The 18,668-nt window shown below is 37.8% G+C and overlaps 1 long non-coding RNA gene across 2 annotated transcripts in view; it reads left to right on the plus strand.

Moving 5' to 3' along the window:
* The first annotated feature begins 6,134 nt into the window (after nucleotides 1–6,134).
* Nucleotides 6,135–18,668, plus strand: part of LOC106738174 (uncharacterized) — a 64,342-nt gene continuing 51,808 nt past the window's right edge. The window contains exon 1 of one of the 2 annotated variants that reach the window (XR_009463504.1): nucleotides 6,135–6,533. This is a non-coding gene — a long non-coding RNA (uncharacterized LOC106738174). The remainder of the gene's footprint in view (nucleotides 6,534–18,668) is intronic. The other variant, XR_001372779.3, reaches the window with a different exon arrangement.

Raw genomic sequence — 18,668 nt, forward strand, 5'->3', positions numbered from 1 at the left:
GCATGAAGCCCCAGTTTCATAATATTGGTCTGATATTGTATATGATGCCTATACTCCTGCTGTTACTGTTACATTTTGTAAGCATGTTCAGGAAATATCCTTAGACAAAGGGTGGAATGAAGCAATTCCAAAGCTTTTAGGTACAGTAACATTTGAACACAATAATTTAAGGGACTGGGCCTCTTAGTCCATAAATTAAAACTGAAGGAAAAAGAAGAGCGTGATCCTTTAGAAACTGATCTGATAGGATGAGATTTTTCTACCAGTTTATATTATTTGCATCTTTATAAAGATACTAAGAAAACAGAATAACTATTTTATTTTTGTTTTACACAACTCCAAAGCCCTTTGTTTTTAAATGCCCTATGCATTCTTTCTTTAAAGGATTTCTCTTCCACCCCTAAGCAAAAGAATCTCCATGGTTAACAAGCTTGTTGGGCAAACAGGGTACCAGTAGTGTAGTTTAGCTCATATCTGGCACCCAGGGGTTTAATTTTTCACTTGTTTGCTAGCCAGGAGCAGCGGCCACATTTTGGGGGCTGATCAAAACCTCATGGTTGAACACACATGCACAGAGAAAGAATTTCACTGGCCCTCATCTATTGCAACAGGATCAGTGTTTGAGCCAGAGCATCTGTTACCCTCTCCGACTTTGAGACATTATTGAATTCATTTCTCTATGCACCATCATTGCTATTCCCTAAATCTCTGTGCTATATGTTAACAGACGGTTATATATGAGTGCTAAGAATGTTACATAGTAGCATTAAAATAGATTTGGAAGTATCAAACCTGCTTGTGGTACTAGGAATTAAGACAGTTGCTAAAAGGAAATTCTGGCAACTAACTATATGCCTCAAATTTGCATAGAAAACCAGTATTAGAGGAAAACAATGGAGTATTTCAAAACTGACTGCATTGCCCAGTTAGTTAAAGTGCCTTACATTGAGACTGGCTTTACTTTTATGGAAATATCCTACTGAATTAAATAGGAATGAAACCCTATACTCTATGGTTAGAAATTACTAACCTTACAAATTCTACAGAATTTGATGGAGACTTACACCCATTCTGTAAAGATGCTTAGCCATTCCACAGAAATGCAGAGCAAGAATATAATTGTTTGTTAAATCCTATGTAATGAAAAGTAGTCTACACAAAGCTTACCATTTAGTAGTACTTTTTCAGGCTTTCCGTTAGAAGCCCTAGTTAATCAAATTCTACCCTACCCCATCTACCAAAAAATAAAAAAATAAAAAAAATGGCCAAACAAACAAACCTAATGAATGACAGAAAATACCCTGATCCACTGTTTTGATTACATTTTGGTGCTCTCCTAAGAGGCTTCAGTGCCACTGGATGTCTCCAGGAACACCACTTTTACGTGCTTGGATATCTCTGTCTTAGCTCGTCACAATTTCTCTAATCCTAGTTCACCACAAATATGACTTAAAGAATTCCACCATTTTTCTTTAGCACTATTCTACCGGCTTTTTATGTGGCATTTATTTATTTAAAATGAAAATGCTAATTATTGAAATCCGAAACCATTTACAAGAATATTTCAATTTTGAAGACATTTTCAATCATAATGTAGGACACACTTCCTGCATCCCCTGAGCAGAGCCTGGCAGTCAGGGCACTTGTCAGCATTTTCTGCTTCCAGGTAAGTTTTGTCATGTTGGAGCTGCTGGCTATTCCGAGGTAGATCCCCTCTGCCTTCCTTTCTTCCCCCAACTGATTTTGAAGGGCTTTTTTTTAAATGGAAAACCATTTTTTCCTGAAGCTAGGAAATCCTGATTTATAAGTTTTTTGAAGGGTTAACATTGTAGCTTTTACCCTGAAGGGTGAACTCTGCCCCTGCCTTCCCTGAGGCTGGCAGGGGGTGAGCCATAGCAGTCATTTTACAGTATTTTAAGTACTTGGATAGTTTCTCACAGTTCAGCATAGAAAATTAACTCCCCTGCTTAAGACTTTTAAGACCAATCTTGGAGGGCTGATTTTGGGGAAAATGTGTATGTGGTCTTTAACTTTTCAAAGGTACTACACAGAACTCTTCTTTCTGTTTAACACTTGTATTGCTGATAAGGACCATAGATTCCCAGATGTGTATTGTTATTTGTGCCTCTTGAGTATGGATTGCTTGTGTTTTTAATAGATTTGAAAAATATTTACACCTTTGCTTTGTTTTTTTTTAAGCAAACCTAGTATTTACTATAAAACAATTAGTTGATATCCAGTGCATTTCCTATTGGAGTTCATGGAAAGGTTTTTATTGTTCTCCGAGCATCTTGCAAACTGAAAAAGTCTAAGTTACCACTAGCCTCAATATTTTTATTTTCATCCTCATTGGTTTCTATCAAAAAAGTCAGTATTTGTCAAAAAATTGCTATGCATTAGTGTCTGAGATACTATAGTTTTGCAGGATAGGAGATGACTTCTTGTCATACCTGTGTGGTTATTTATGGACTAATATTGACCTTTAATGGTGATCTTTGCATATTACCTGTCTGAAAAAAGCCTATCAAAGTGATGGAAATATATAAATAACAATATATCATCTTCATTTCTTATTCATCATGGAATAATCTTACCGTACCTTTGACATATTGACATTCTTCAACTACTAGATTACCTTGGTATTTTCCTAATCTACATACTGAATGTATTTTAAGGGCATTGATCACTGAAATACTTGAACAGCAGCCAGAGAAACTGTAATGTAAAATGCACGTTCATTTTCTCTTTTATCTGTTTTTCATTGTTTCCTTTTTGCTTTGGCTAGCTAAAGGCAAAAAAAAAAAAAATGTTTAAACAGGAGTTTTTCTCCTTTACACATCCATTTTGTTATCTTTCGTGATCCTGCAGTGAATGAATTATCCTGACTATATGACCACATTAATCATTTCCATGGAAACAGTTTGGGGTGGCATAACACAGGATTTTGATTTCCCTGAATGATTAGAAAAATACGGAAAAGATGTGAAAATAGAGAGCTGGCTTGAGATATGACCCCAGTTCAAACTTGGCTTAGGTCAAAAGTTGTTACTATCTGTTTGCGGGTGTATATGTAAGGAGCGTGTGGTCTTGTTCCAGCTTCCCTGATGATAAATGTTGACAACAAACCCACAGGCATAGGATGGCACTAATTGGAACTCTCTTAGCAAGAAAAGGTACCGATGATATGAGCACAGATACTGAGCTTGCCACCTTTGTGACCTTGTCCAGGCTAGGATGAAAAGTATATTTTAAAATGAACTAGTTAAGAAAGATACCAGTAGGATATTCAGTCGGCTGTAGTGGCAAGTGAGGGCAACAATCAAAGAAATTTAACTGATCACAGAAAAAAACATCTCTAAATGAAGCTGAATGGAAGTGAAGATCAATAAAACTGGGGTTAGATTTTGGTGCAGCAAAGAGAGATCACTTACTAAATAAAAGAAGGTTATTTGGATATATGTTACTTGTGCAAGGAAGGGGAAAATAAGTTAGTAGGTTAAGCCAATGTTTTCCCTTCACCAGTGCTGTCAGAAGGGGAGACCCTTCCTCTAAAGGCAGTGTGGGCCCTTTAATGTAAATTGCTTGAATGTGAGTTAGCTGAAAAATAACCCAATATGTGCTTTAGGATTCTGTAGCTGCATACAGCATCCTGAGTACATTCCCTAGATGGGTCCAGAGGAAAGGAAAGTACCCGTCATAACAGGACTGTCCAGCTGCCCGACTGCAGGCTCTGTGGACCATGTTGCTTGGGGGGGCATGGGTGTGGGCAGGAAGGCTAGCCTGGAGACTGGCAGCAGCAAAAGATCCTGGCTTAGGGGAAGATAGAAGGAAGCAGAAGCCTGGAGACAGCACATAGGTCACAAGTAGGACAACTTTACTTTAGGACTCGGGTGCATTTTCACAGATGTTGTGTTTTTGTGACCCGGAGAATCAGCAAATGTCTTTTAGGACCCAATCCTGAAGGATGCTGAGTCTTCTGTTGACTTTGCTTAGCATCTGGGAGGATTTAGCCCATATGTATCTAAAAGGAGGATTAAGTTTTTTTAGAGTGAGAAGCTATCCAAGTACTTAAAATACTTAATACTAGAAAAAGACTCACAAACCATTCAAGAAAGAAATCAGAAACAAATAAGGACACTAAATTATAAAGAAATTGATATAATGAATTCAGCTTATAAGGGAAAACCTGCTGTGAAATGCTCTAGAAAGATTATTAAAAGAGTAAAAACCAACTGGCAACTACCTTTTAAAAATTAATGTTATGACAGTCTATGAATTGTAAAATTTGAAAGAATGAAAAAGAAGCAAGGAATATAATGATTATGGTACAATAACATCAAAGAAACAAACAAAAACGGATTTTTTTAGGGTATTGGGGTATGGGAGCCAGGCAGGATATTTATTGAACCTTAACTTTACAGGTTATATTGTCAGCTGGATGACTCATGCAAACTAAAAAAATATGGAAAGCAAATTAGATAGATGAAATACTGTATCAGGACAAAAGTACAAGTCCGTTTATCTAGACAACAGCAGATTCTAGGAACATCAGATGTTTAAATTATATATAATGAAGATATATAAAATCTTGAGAGCTATTACATTAGCTGTTTGAACATTGTACTTTATTGATTTGTCCTGATAAACGGGGTTAGATTATTTTTCAGATTTCTTTTAAGAACTTGTAGATATTCATTTTTGGTAAGATATGTTACTCTCCATCTCTCTAAATAAATAAACACCCTTCACCCCCTTTCCATGGTACTTCTACCAAGTATGTTACAGGAATAAATATTTTTGTATTTATATCACTGACCCAGGAGAATATGATGGAAAAAAATAGATAATAATTATCTAATAATTCTGTTTTCTGTGGATAGCTATTTATTTCCCTCTTTAAGTCATACTAATTTTCCTCTTGGAGGCCTGGCTACCTTTGAATTATAGGGATTGTAGGTTTCAGTCACCAGCTCAGAAACTATGACCTTAAATTCTTTAATGAACTGCAAGCAAGGAAGTAATCTTTAAGTAGGAAAGTTGTTGAAAGATGATTATTTCTTTTTAAATACAATACACTCTCTTTCGTGCATGGAATTTACTGGAAGCTCTCAGGGAATCCTGTTTGCAGCACGTATTACATGCCTGTTTAAATGACACTAGAAGTATCATAATGAAACATTAAGAACTAGGGAGTTAACCCCAAAACCAGGAACATGAACATTTTTTTTTCTTTAGAATTGGGGTTAATAAACCTCTATATGTTTCAGTGTCATTATCTGTAAAATGTGTATGAGTATTTTCCAGGCATAACAGCTAATGTCTGTTAAGTCTTGTAAAAATGTCTGTATCTATGGAAAATATTGCCAAGTATAACCTGTCCCTCTAACTTTTATCTCAGTGGATGAGTTTAGACAAAGGTGCTGCAATTATGCTTGTTTTTTTAAATTATTATATGAAACATCCGGTCTCTTTTCCCTTTGGATTTTTTCAAAATGAAATAAAAGGAGGAAAAACAGAACAAAAGGAAACAAAACCCTTCCATCTACTATCAAGCTGTTACCTACAGCCCAGTTCCATGCTTGCTACACATGCATAGACTCTGGTATCTGCAGTAGTTATGGTGTCTTTATTTTACTTACAATCACTGTTAACTTCAGCAGAGCTATGGCAATTTATATCAGCTGAAGACTTGCCCCTTTGTTCTTCAACCTTAAATGATTGTTCTGAGGCAGTAAATAACTGTCTCACAATGTTAGAATGCCAGGCATATTGGTTTTTTTATTCCCTGAATTTGCCCTGAGATTCCTTTTTTGGGGGCAGCTCTAGTCATATAACCATAGCTGGAGTTTCTTAATCTTAGGTAGTTATACTGCAGGTTGTTCTGTTATGATGATAATCACCCTCTTTATTGACCTAGATGTGTGAACTAAGGAGCTAACATTATTTAAACTATAAATCAAATCCTTCTTTAATGAATATTTTATTAGAGAGGTTGCACAAATCATAAGTGGTATTGCACGTGTTCTTAAAAATTGCTTTTGGATTTACAAGGGCTAGTTACAGGAATTGACCTGACTAGTTGAAACAGGAAAGCACTGACTTGAACTTTGGCCTAACCTTAAACTAATACTCTGAAGCCTGAAATAAGTTGTGTTCTTCTACTTGTGTCTCTGTCAGCACATATTGAGCCAGTTTTTTAACTAGTAGAAGTTGGGTGGTGCTTTATGGAAATCAATGGAATGATATGTAGCACCTGTGAATCAGGAGCTGGGCATTCCCAATTTTAAGCACCTGGCCCTTGGAGAAGACTGTCTTCAGTATTTCTTCTGTTAGGTGCTGCTTATAAAGGAGATAGTAGTTTGAAGTCCATTCCTAATTCTACCTAAGCATGTTGAGCAAGATGCTGCCTAGAGCTAATCAACAGGGAAATACTGAAGACCAGAATAAGTTTTGGGTCCTGTGCTACAGGCTTCTTGCTGAGAGCTGTAGAGAGATTCTTTCGTTCACTCAGGTTACACAATCCTGTCCTGAAGGTAGGCAGCTCTGGTCTCTTTCAAAGTGGAACAGGGTTTGTTTTTTCTGTGGTTAGACCATTTGTCCTGAAAAAGAAGGACTCGGATTGAATTATTTTGTCTGCCTGCATGTTCTCACAGTTATGGATACAGCTTTTGGCCTTTGTGTCTGAAGTTAAGCATGCAAAATTAAATGAGGTTCTGAAGATTTAGGCTTTTACTCATCTATACCTTTGTTTTTCAGCTAAGTCTCTTAGGACACTTACTTCTTAACATATAGCATTTGTGGTATGTGGGCTCTGCTGCTGCTGTCTGTTCGTTAAAACCCACATGCACAGCACCCATATCTCCCCTCACCCCTACCCCCATGATCCCTGAAAGATTCTAGAGAGATGATTATTTAGTTTTTGCAAGGGTAAAGTTGAGTCACTCTTTCATAAATGTATTCTTTAACATACAATTCAGAAAATGAGGAAGCTAGTTCTGACCTTATTATAGTTTTTAATCTGGCTTAACTCATGGATTTAGTACTCCTTGGGTGCGTCTACATATGCTGCTGCGGCACCGTTGCTGCTGTACTATCATGTAATACTTCCTTTTGGGAGTACGAAATGATGGTGTCGTAATGGCCTGTACTGTGTCGTGTGTGCCATGCACAGTTATTTTTTGGCGCTACGTCACTGTAGCAACACACTATAATGAGGAAGTGTATTCCTACAGTGGTGCCGCTGCTGGACGGACACTTTTTGTCTGTAACCTTTTTTTAGGCCATCTTTAAATCATTTGTCTTTGTGCACCAACTCCTTGAAGCTGTTTTCAGCTTTGTTGTGAAAAAAGGTTGTGATTTCTATGCCTGGACACCAAGATAAAGATCTTTCCCCAAAGGGCAAAGTAGTTCTGGATCTCAGCACAGGTTCAGCTGGAAGTGCACAGAAATGTCATGATGCAGGTGTAGCTGGTAAAATAGCATGGACACTGTCACTAGTGCATTGCTATCATGGCGTAGAGTCACGTGTAGATGCTTCCCTTTTCTCTGAGGTGAGAGAGACAATATATTAACATCTTTTGTGAGCAATACAAGATCAAATATTTTTACTTAATTTTTTGGATAGGCATTTAATTCAATTGGATTTTAACAATGGTGGCTCTATTTACTCTTGGGGAGTGGTAGATGACTCTGGAGCTTCACCCTGTGCCTCTGGGTAGGTGGTAAAATCTACTGGACTTTGGAGCTGGTCCCTTCTCTCGGTGGAAGAACTCTAAGGAAAACCTGCAAGAGAAACAATGCATCATGCAAGTTCCCAAGGCAGAAATCTAGAAATAGTTAGTGAAGGGCCTAATTACCTTCCACAACTGTGATAAGGAGATGGGAAAGAACAGTTGTTTGCTAGAAGTGGCTTTACTGGAGGATATAGGATTAAGACCCACCTCATTACCTCAATGGTATTGAGGTGCAAGGGGAGCAAGCAACTGTTCTTTCCTATCTCCTTATCACTTCCCTCACTTGTTTCCTACCTTCCCAGTACCGCTCTCTCTCTCTCTGTCCCTGTTGCTCTTCAATTAGTTTCCTGTCACCCTGAACCACTGAAAGTTCTCTCTCAGCCTTTTAGATTTTGAGGTCTGACTGGATTTTCCTGGCTGTTGAGTCCATAAGTTAAAGAGAAAGAAGGGGTCAATGGGTGGCAAAAAAATGGTTATGCCAGACCTGGGTATGTCACCACAAACTGGGGGCTCCATTTGACAGATTGTCATAATATTTTAACTTAATTGTTTTATCTATATTTATTTTTTATCTCTTTCATGTATTTTCCCCCTAGATGTTGTCTGAAATGGTAGGCCTATTTGTTACCTCCACATGATTGTGGGCTTACACCCATCAGGTAAACTATTAGTCCCCCTTAAACAGGGAGGCTACTGAGAAGGCAACAAGTGATTCACCCCTGATCTTTTACTCTCCTTGGCACAAATGGTTAATAGCTAATGTGCCAAGAAGGGACACTAAGCAGAGTACACTGGACAGTGCCCACTGGCCCTTAAACAAATGTCTGAAATACCAAGGAGCTGAATTTGATAGCTTGGGAGGCCCCTTCCCATTTATGTTTCTATGACTTCACAATGTGGTCATAGATCATGTGGAGGTGGGTTGAGTTAAAACTTCTGCTACTACAGGGTTCTATAAAACACCCTATTTTGAGAGATGACTTTTTCCAATAATAAGCTGATTGGTAATTGATCATGTATTTTGCTCGTAAAATATTTTACCTGAAAATGATTGCCTAAGAAAGGGAAAAACAGTGTGGTGGTGTTATTCAGCATCATTAAAGACAAATACTGTAACATGCATCATGCAGCACATGAAAGGAAAGCACCTATACTTAAGCTGATCCTCTTCCATGGCCATACATACTGGCTTGCTGTTTGATCTCTTTTCTAGAAAAGTCACCTTGTTCAAGCAAATGTTAATATCTTTCTCTTTCCTTTACATATTCAGATTTTTTTGTCCTGCTCTATGACTGTGCTTGGAATAGTTTCAACAAGACTAGGGTGGGGAAACTATTATCAATTAAAAACTATTTCATAACCTTGAAATACTCACTGATTTTTTTTATTTTTTTTTAATGTTTTCTACCCAAGTTCCTAACATAACTTGGCATCAAACTCTCTGAATTCATTTTTTCAAACAAAGTCTTAGTCTTAATATGTGGCAAGACAGAGCTAAGAAAGTACTAAAATAAATGTGGTTTTCACAATTTCTTGGGAACCTGGTTGAAGCACCTGCTTCCCCAAGTTTGTTTTTGGGAAATGGAATGTCAAGATCGCCTCCAAATTTTGCAAAATGGAGTTAGGAGGAGATGAACTGTTGTTTTCATAGGGGTAATTCTTTTTCTCCACTAAGCATAAAATATTGAATATTGGTGGTGATTTTATTTTAAAAAACAAACGGGTTTTATTTCAGGTTTGTAGATTTGTCCAACCTGTTCTTCAGTGAGAGCTGAACTAACCATCACTGAGGAGCAGTGAGCCAAAGGTAAAGGGTTAGTGATTTGATTGCAGAATATTCCTGTCTGGCTTCTGAGGTTAAACAGTAGTTTGAATTTTGCTTTTGGTTGTAATCTTCATAGAGCAAAGACAATTTTTTTAGCTCTGTGTTAACTATAAAGTTAGTACATATTTTCGAGGTCTAACTTTATAGCTGTTTGGAGCTTTTTCTGGCATGTTTGATATTTTGCATGTGTAACTGGTCTCAAGATTATTGTGTAATTAGCCAGTTAATTGTGTGATACGTGTAACATGTAGAGTTGGCTTTTGAAATACAAATTCATCATTTTGATGCTAAATGAGGATTTCCCCTCTTGTTTTAGTTTGAGATTTTTGCCAAACAAAACACTTGAGGGTGAGTCATTCATTAAAATCATTTAGACTTATGTAATAGATTTAAGTGGAGCCGCTGTTTGACCTGTGGTCACTGAGCCCAGATAAATGTTCTGATTGAATATATAATATTCAATGCCCCTGGCCTAATAGGTAGAGTCATGGGGAAAAGAGATAATGCAAGATCAATCATCAAACCATTTTTAGTTTCTTTTTAGGGTAGGAGTTTCCATTTGCATGGAAAGACCCTAAAAATCTCTATCTTGATTTCTAATTTCATAAATATATAATCAATCTGAGCTTTATTATTATTATTATTATTATTTTTTTTTAAAGAAATAAAGCTTGCTGCTTGGGACAATCCCAAGAAAGTCCATCCCTCCCATGTGAATTCTGTATGTTTACCCTCACTGATTTATCTTTTCTTCTAAGCTATTTGTTTTACTGCCTACCTGCTTTTCCCATTATCCTGCATATTCTTTTAATGTAAAGAAAGGAAGCTCTGAAGTTAAGCAGAAGCATTTATGAAGTCAGATAAAGGTTCCTGTTAACCTTAAGAAGAAAAATGTGGTAATACCTGTATCTCGGCAACTACGCTGAAGCTGAGTATACTTATGTCTAATATGCAGTTGCATGGTAATCATCATAGTCTTGGTCATTTATTGTCAAAAGTAGCCACAAACTAACAAATGTGCTGTTGTAATATTCCTGACTCCTGGATTAGCAAAATAAACTACTAAAGGGATTTAAATGAACCACATTGGTGTCTTGATGCATACAGTGGCAGCTTTTTGAAAAGAAGATTAAAAAAGGTATGAGAGGTGTACAGCTGTCTCCTGTTGGCTATCCAGTTTTCTTCGGTAAGCTGTCAACCAGCATCTATAGCCTGATGGATCTGGCCCTTATTTTGCTGCAAGATATAGCCCAGTGATAATGGACAGTGCAGTAACAGCAGAAATCGTTGCACTAGTCTGCCAACAGTTTGGTTGATGAACCAGAAGTTCCTACAAGAAGCTGCCCTGCAAGACTGGGACTAACAAAAGTGCCTGTGGCCAACGTTTTCTTTGTGCTGTTTTTTATATTTGACACTTTGGAGGCTGAGCTTTGTAACAGACCATTAGCTTTTGGCTCTGGGCTGCTGAGATGAGACTTCACCAAGATGTAGAACAAACATACAACTTGTGTGAGAGAGAAATTGAAATGACAGGGGTGTTGAATTAGCATTAGCTCCTGTTGCATGCTGAGCTGGCTTCTTATTATGAAGGGAAATGAAATCTGCAGAAGACAATGCTCAGCATGCCCTACATGCAGAAAGTTATTCCAAAAAAAATGTTCTTTAGTTTTCTTTCTTATTTAGTATGGATTAAATCCTTCTTGCCTTACTCATTTGACTATTCTTATTGATTTCAACAAGGTTACTCAATGGATTACACAAATAGCCCTCCCCCCCATCAATAAAAGAATAAATAACTTTTTCATTACATTACTTCTTAGCATTGACCAGTACTATTAACTACCTGAAGGGCTACAGTCTAAGATGATACAGAAATTGAAAAGATCGCAGTTCTGTCATAAATGTTTTGTGAATTTTAGTGATTCTGCAGAGCTGCTATTGTAAGCAATAGATAATGTATAAGTAATTTTTTTTTTTTTTTTTTTTAATGGGGGTGCAGGCTATGCTGGTTACTGTAAAGCTTTCTCATCATCTTCTGGCTCAGACTAAACGCGGCCAGATATGGTCAACAAACAGGGAACTGAGAGAGTGAGAGAGAGAAATAATAGCAATTCATCACCTCGCTTCTTTAATTCAGCACAGCAAAGCATTAGTGTTTTGCCCATTTTTACCAGGTATCTCCCAAAGAATGAGTGGAGCTGCTATTGTTTGTGTTGTCACAAAATTGTTCGCTTACCACCACGTTTTTCAGTAGCTCTGCTGGATAATCAAACATTTAAAACAATGTATGATGGCTGGCAGCTGACAGCACCCTATGCCAGCTGCCAGATTTTAATTTTTTTTTTAGCAGGTGCTTTTAAGATTTAAAAATACACATGGCTGAATGTCACCTAACATTTATACTTTTCATAGCAACTTTTTTGTTTGTTTGAACCAAACGCTTACCAAGGGGCATGCAAAACTGATACTCAGCCTTTTTCTAGGGTTGCACTGGACGTTTCCAAATGTAGTCTCCTCTTCTGGAATGTCAATGTGAAAGGCACACGTTCTGTTGGTGGCATGACAGCATTCTCCTCTGAGTTTTGAATGAGATTGGATAGAGAGCTTTAAAAACTAAAATGAAAAATATTGACTATGTCACAATCAACTCTTAGCATGGCATGTTTTAAATATTGTCTTATGGCTGTCAGCTGAGTGATTCATATTTCTTAATCATAGAACAGATAGATTTCAGATGATTTGGAATTCCTTGCCTTATTGTCTTTATTGGTGCTATGGTAAATTATTTTCCCACTGCAAGTCTACCAAGAACTTCTGCCCTTGACAAAACGGCATCTATGGCGCAGATTATGTGCCACCTCCAGTATATTTCCATATATAGTGCTGTAGCTACATGTTTTATGATGCTCTGTTTTGGTGATGTGACAGACGGGGATTTGACTGGAAATTGTTTTTCCTTGCTGGTGTATATTCCATCATTTGGCCAATATTTTACAGAACTGATGCAAACAGAATGCCTTCATGTTTCTGCAGGGTCACCTGCAATTTTTTTGCCCCTTTTCAGCTTTGTGTTGAAATTTATAGAGAACTGAATGCAAGAAGGTCCGTGTGACCACTAGACCATAGCAAAAGCTAGTTTTCTTCTGGAATGTTGGAAGGATAAATTGGACTGCTACAGCTGTAATTCTCTCATGAATGCAGCAGTCAACTACTGATGTTAGGCAAAAAGGTGACTGATTGAGCAGGGAGGGGACTTTTTTTTTCACAAAAATGTATACTTAGAGCACAAATATAAACCCAAGCCAGATAACACATTTCAAAATGTTTATCCTTATCCACACTTGGTATAAGATCCAGTTTAATACTAATGTCCAACTATACTGATGTTTTGCCACACTTGAAAACATGAATGGAGTTGATTTTGCATGGACTGAAGTCAGTGGTCATTTTTATTTATTCATGATGTCTATTGCCATATTTTCTCATATGCAACACCACCCCGCAAATATACATCTTGTTTTTTGGAAAGCAGAATGAAGAAAAATAAAGGTTGGTTTTCATTTTTTGTTTTGTTTTTCTCAAGGTATGGCTGCATAGAGAAGGGACAGTGTATAATCTTCAGCTGACTCACCCTTTCACTTCCCCCTTAAATAAAAGTTGGAGCCACAGCTGTTGCTGAAGAGTAGTCTCCTAGTGTGGTCTGCGATTTGAAGCAAACCAGTTTCCAAGGATGTTTAAATGAGAGAGAAGAGGAGCAGTTAGCAGGCAGCAGAATTGCCCTAAGAAAGGTTAGCTTGATTAGTAGAATATCAAGACCATTGAAAAGCGATATTTATTAGCACTTCTAGAGTGAAGAACAAGAAACCATTAAATCAATGAACTCTCTCAGATGCCTGAATAGTAATGTAACAGCTGCTATGCTGTGAAGCAGAATGTGTTGGATACAGTGGGTCAAGCTATGCAGACTTTCCTTATGGTAATCTCCTTTTGATCACAAACTTGATTAAGTTTACGTACTCTTCAGCTAGGAAGTGAGTTTGCTTCTGAGAGAGAGAAGCACCAGAAATAGTTTCCTATCTTGGTTCTATATACCATACTTTGAGTTCATATTGTGCTATATACCACAGTAAAACTTCATCTGCCTCAATCTGGAGGATATTAAATATTGGTCTGGGACAAACTGTAATCATAACTACAGATGACAAAGTTAATGTCTGTAGCAACAATTCCTACACCTATAGCACTCCCATGTCTTTTGCAGCTTCTGGAACATCACTCATACCTCAATAATATCTTCATAAGATTATCTGTGCTTCCTTTTCTACTACTCACTTACCACCAAGCAATTTCTTTTCAGAAGAACATTTCTTAAATGAAAGCATGCCTGGATTACTTGTTCCTAATGGTGAGGATCGTTCATATCAAATATCTGCTTCTTTCCATGGTCCTGAACAAACTAAAGGAGGCCTCCTTTTGCAGGCATCTGCTATTCTGATGGGATTGTGTGCACTTCAGGGGTGATTGCAGGCTTAGCATCTCGGAAGGAGACCATAATATAGAATGCTGTTTGGCAGGCGTTCTCCAGTTTTGTCTTCCAAAGGCACAATTTGACTGTTCTCCATAACTGTGCATATCCCATTACTGATCCCCTGAAAGAATGTGATATGTGTATTTATCAAGGAACCAGTCCAAAGTGTATTCTCCCTTTCATCTTCCATTCCTTTCTCTCAGTGTTTTTTTCCTACCATAATGATTGCACTTCTTATTTTTCCCCCTAAATTAGTGACTTCGAGATATTACAACCAGGCAGGTTTCTCAAAGCACTCTCAGTCCTTGTGGCTGTAGTCCCTTAGCTGGGAAATCGCTTCTATACACTGATACAGTGATGGAACTCTAGCAGTTTTACCCTGCTTTGTTTGGTCTTAGTTCGCGGGCTATCTTTTGCAGGCATCTGCTATCTTGATGGGATTGTGTGCACTTCAGGGGTGATTATACTACTTCAAGCAATAATTATAACATGTTGATATCTTTTCTTTTCACTGGAAGACATGATGTTTACTCCAAGGTGCACAGTTAAAGATACAATTATGCAGCTAGCTCCACATGAGTGGACTGTGCCCATATAGAGCTTTGTTGACCTGATTTGTTAACATAGATCAGCTTAAAGAAGGAAGACTTCCCTTCATTCACACTGTTCATGAGATTTGTGGTATTTGAATAATGAAAGAAAATGGGACATAATGGTTAACCTACAGGGAACCGTATAAGGGAGTAGGAGAGAGGAAAAGGTTTGATAAGATTTGTTTTATTAGTGTAGTGAACAGGATGAAGCCTGTATACTCATGAACCAGAGAAAAAGAATAGGAGTGATGCCCACATAACCAGTACTGACTAATGAACTTGGCATGTACAGAACATATATTCTTAGAGTTTTTGAAATTCAGCCAAGGTCCAAAGCTGATGAAAGGTATCAGTCTCACATTTTCGGTGGGTCTGGTACAGATGGCAATATATCATTTATCGACCAAAGGGTAACATAAGCAAGCACTGAGTTTGAATAGAGCCTGGAAAATGAGAAGCCTGAATATATATAATTACAGAAATGTTTGGAATGTCCTCTCTAGTTAAGCAAATTAATGGCATGCACTTGTTCAGAATGTCCACTCAAGGCCATAGATACGAAGGATTTTTACATTTTTAACTTTTTATTTGTACACTTGGTTTTTTTTTAAAAATATGCTAATATATATAATGATTCATTTCAAACATTATAGTATTCATTTCATACAAAGTAAAAAAAAAAAAAAAAGACACCTCCTGTATATTGTCACTTTTAGTCACCTCTTAAAACCCAGAAATTACTGAAGTGAAGCAATTGTTATCTGACTGTATAGCAGCTAACTACTTTAATCCAGTGAATATAATATGATCTGAAATGAGCCCTTCTTCTGCCATAGATTTTTTTTTGAATAATTACTGTTATACTGTAAGCCAACAAGAGTTATTCTCTGTTAACCACTTGAAAATAATATGCTCTACTTACTGAAAAAATAAATCTGATTATCCCCAAAAGCTCAATATTCTTTCTACAGCCGTGCTTCAATGTAACGTTTGCTAGTAACCTGAGCAATTTTTAATGGGTCTTCTTTTGTACCTAGCTTAGGAAATATCGCCTAACCTCAAATACCTGTCAGTACCTAATGTGCTCTTCACTGGCTTTGTCTCTGGTTCAGAACAGCCTACACAGACTTTGAGTTGTGTGTCACTCTTATTGTCAGTTTCTTGCATAAAAATGCAGAATAATGAAAGTGAAGTAAAAATAGTTCCTTATGTCCCTTGATATTTTTTTCACTCTTCTTTCACACTTCAGAATGTATAGATTTGCTTTTCCTTATGTTCAATATTTTTTGTGTCTGCTTTTCACCCCCATCCAGCCCATTATCAACAGATAATTTGATTTGATAGGTGGGAATACTTGACATGAAGATAGATGGAAGGCAAAATAACTCTGTCACTCGAGTCAGAGTGGTCACAAGATGAGATGAGGGATGTATCCGTGGCACATGGCAGATCCATGCTGCACTAGCTTTGTGCATACTAGTACTTGAACTAGAAGCTGTATATGTACATACTGGGCACTTACAGATGGAATAAAAACCCCAGCGGTTTACTTTCAGTTTGGTGTGCCCCCACATTGAGTGCAGCACATGCCCAGAAAAGTCATCACATTAGTTTGAACCAGCTTGCCCAACATCTGCATAGATCAGGTGCTTCAACGGAGCTTTTTGGCACTCTTTTATTCTAATAGCTCATTGAATCGGCTATTAGATAAAAATGCCAAAAAGCCCTGCTGAAGCATGCGATTTTATACAGATTCTGGGGAGCTGGGTTGAACTAATGTGCTTCCTCTTCCAGAAAAGTGCCAGTTTTGGGTGCCCCCCCCAATCTGTCAGCGCCTTAACATACTAAGTGTAGGTTAATAAGGTCTGATGAAGGAACTAACACAGATATTATTTCTAATTCACTAACCAGTTAGAAGAGAGAGTCTTAGAATGGCTTTGACTTGCACCTGACTGACATTCATTCAAAGGGGACCAATGAGTAGCAGTTGAAATCTTTGAGTGAGTGAAGGGGACATAAATGGGGGACTGTTAAAGAAGTCCAACTTTGACTATAGCTGCTGATTATACCATACCCATGTTGTTTATAGCACTGGCACAGATAGTAGCAACCTATCACTTCCTGATGAATGGGTTGTTAAAGCAAGTATACAGTTTATTTGGGGATCGGAAGACATGAGAGTATTCTTGAGGCTTAGAAATGTGGTTTGAATCTCCACCCTAGTTAAGAACACTGATATTGTGGAAGTTGCTCTCTGGTAGTTACTTAGAGACTCTATGGTCTGTGGATCAGGAGAAAAAGAGCAGGGAGGGAGGTATTTGTTCAATTTGCACAGAATTCTTCCACATTCCTCAACCCTGGGGGCTTTGATGAACATCTAATGTACTCCCCTCCCCTTTGTACTGTGAGTTTTTTAGGGTGTCTAAGAAACAATAGCCAACCGAGGGGTTACCTGGTGACAAAAGGAGTTTGGTCTCTACAGACCCAGGCTTTTTTAACTGGGAGCTAAATGTAGAAACCTATAATTGATGATACGTCTCGAGAACTTTGTATTTTAAGTAAATCATGGGTTACAAGCACTAATGCAAAATGCTCATAACTCACAAACCCACTTGGAAATACAGGCTGTGTAGGCAAAACCAGAGGCGTGTATTCATGACACTTTAAAGTGGGCTAAATGCTTTTGCAGCACTTAAATGGTGTTGGTGTTTCCACGCCTAGGTGGCATACTGTGCATTAATTACAGTGTTACCTGCCAGCTCTGTCTTCCTGAGGGAGGGCTGGCACCCAGCTTGCTGGACTTACAAAGGACTTTTTCTATTTTTCCTCCCCTACATACACACATACCTCATCTAATCAGAAGTAAGCAGAAAAGAAGTTCACTAGGCATCGCGGCTGTACGTTCCCTGGTCCCACTGTGGGATGCCTATTTAAACTCGGTTGCCTAAAACTCGGTTGCCGGGTTAGGGAATGCTGAAGCAAGAAACTGAGTCGGAGAGGGTATGGGTGACATTTGAACAATGGTTAAGGGTTCATTACAGCATCCAGCCCATTGGAGCCCTGACCACAAACGCTGTCATATTTTTTCCGGAACAACTGGTGGAAGTCCTCCCCACAAAGTTGATAAACATTCCCAATAATCCCCTTAAGTCTGTTTAAAAGACTACAGTAAAATCTGAGAGTCATGCTAAACTGAGACTTATTAACAACAGGTAAAATACAAATGCAAGCATAATTAAGACAAATGAGAAGAAACAATGTAGTATCCCATCCAGTATATCTTTTATTCATAATAATTTCAAGCTGGCTCCTAGGTGTCTGGTTACTCCTTAAAACTTAATGTTTTTCCTGGTTGTTAATCAGTTTCTTGAGAAGTTCCCAACCAGAGACCTTTTTCAGTGCCAAGGGGTTAATTCATTTAAATTTAAACTGTTTATATAACAGGATTTTCCCTGTCAATTATGGCTTGGGACCCTCTTGATTTACACAATTAAAAGAATGCTTTGAAGAGGCTAGACTAAGGGTATACAAAAAGCTGTAAAAGCAGCAAACTGTGCTTCAAGAGAGAAGGCTCTCTGACACCATCCGCTGCTGTTCTCAAGAAGCTGGAAGAAATGGATTATCTCCCTTCAAGGATCATGCTGAGAACTTTACCTGTCAGCAAACAACCCAAGTGCTTTGGAATGGTGAGATCCCAGATCTCGCTCTATCTCTCTCTCTCTTTTTCTATCTAGGCATAGATTTCTAAATCTGAATTGTATTAGTTAAGCTTAAGTTAGTTTTCCCCAAATACTCAATTAAACCAGGGTAATATTGTAATCATTTTATTGTTTTCCCTTGCATATGTATTACTACTAGTGCCATCATAAATTTCATATACTTGGCAATAAATAACTTTTATAGTCAAACTGGTGGTAACCAGGTGTATTTTTCCTTCTCTATGTTCCCTTCCTCACTTGCTCTGCAGCAATGCTTCTTTTAACTAAGCC

This window comes from Alligator mississippiensis, chromosome 7 (genome assembly GCF_030867095.1).
Source record: "Alligator mississippiensis isolate rAllMis1 chromosome 7, rAllMis1, whole genome shotgun sequence".
Classification (NCBI taxonomy): Eukaryota; Metazoa; Chordata; order Crocodylia; family Alligatoridae; genus Alligator; species Alligator mississippiensis.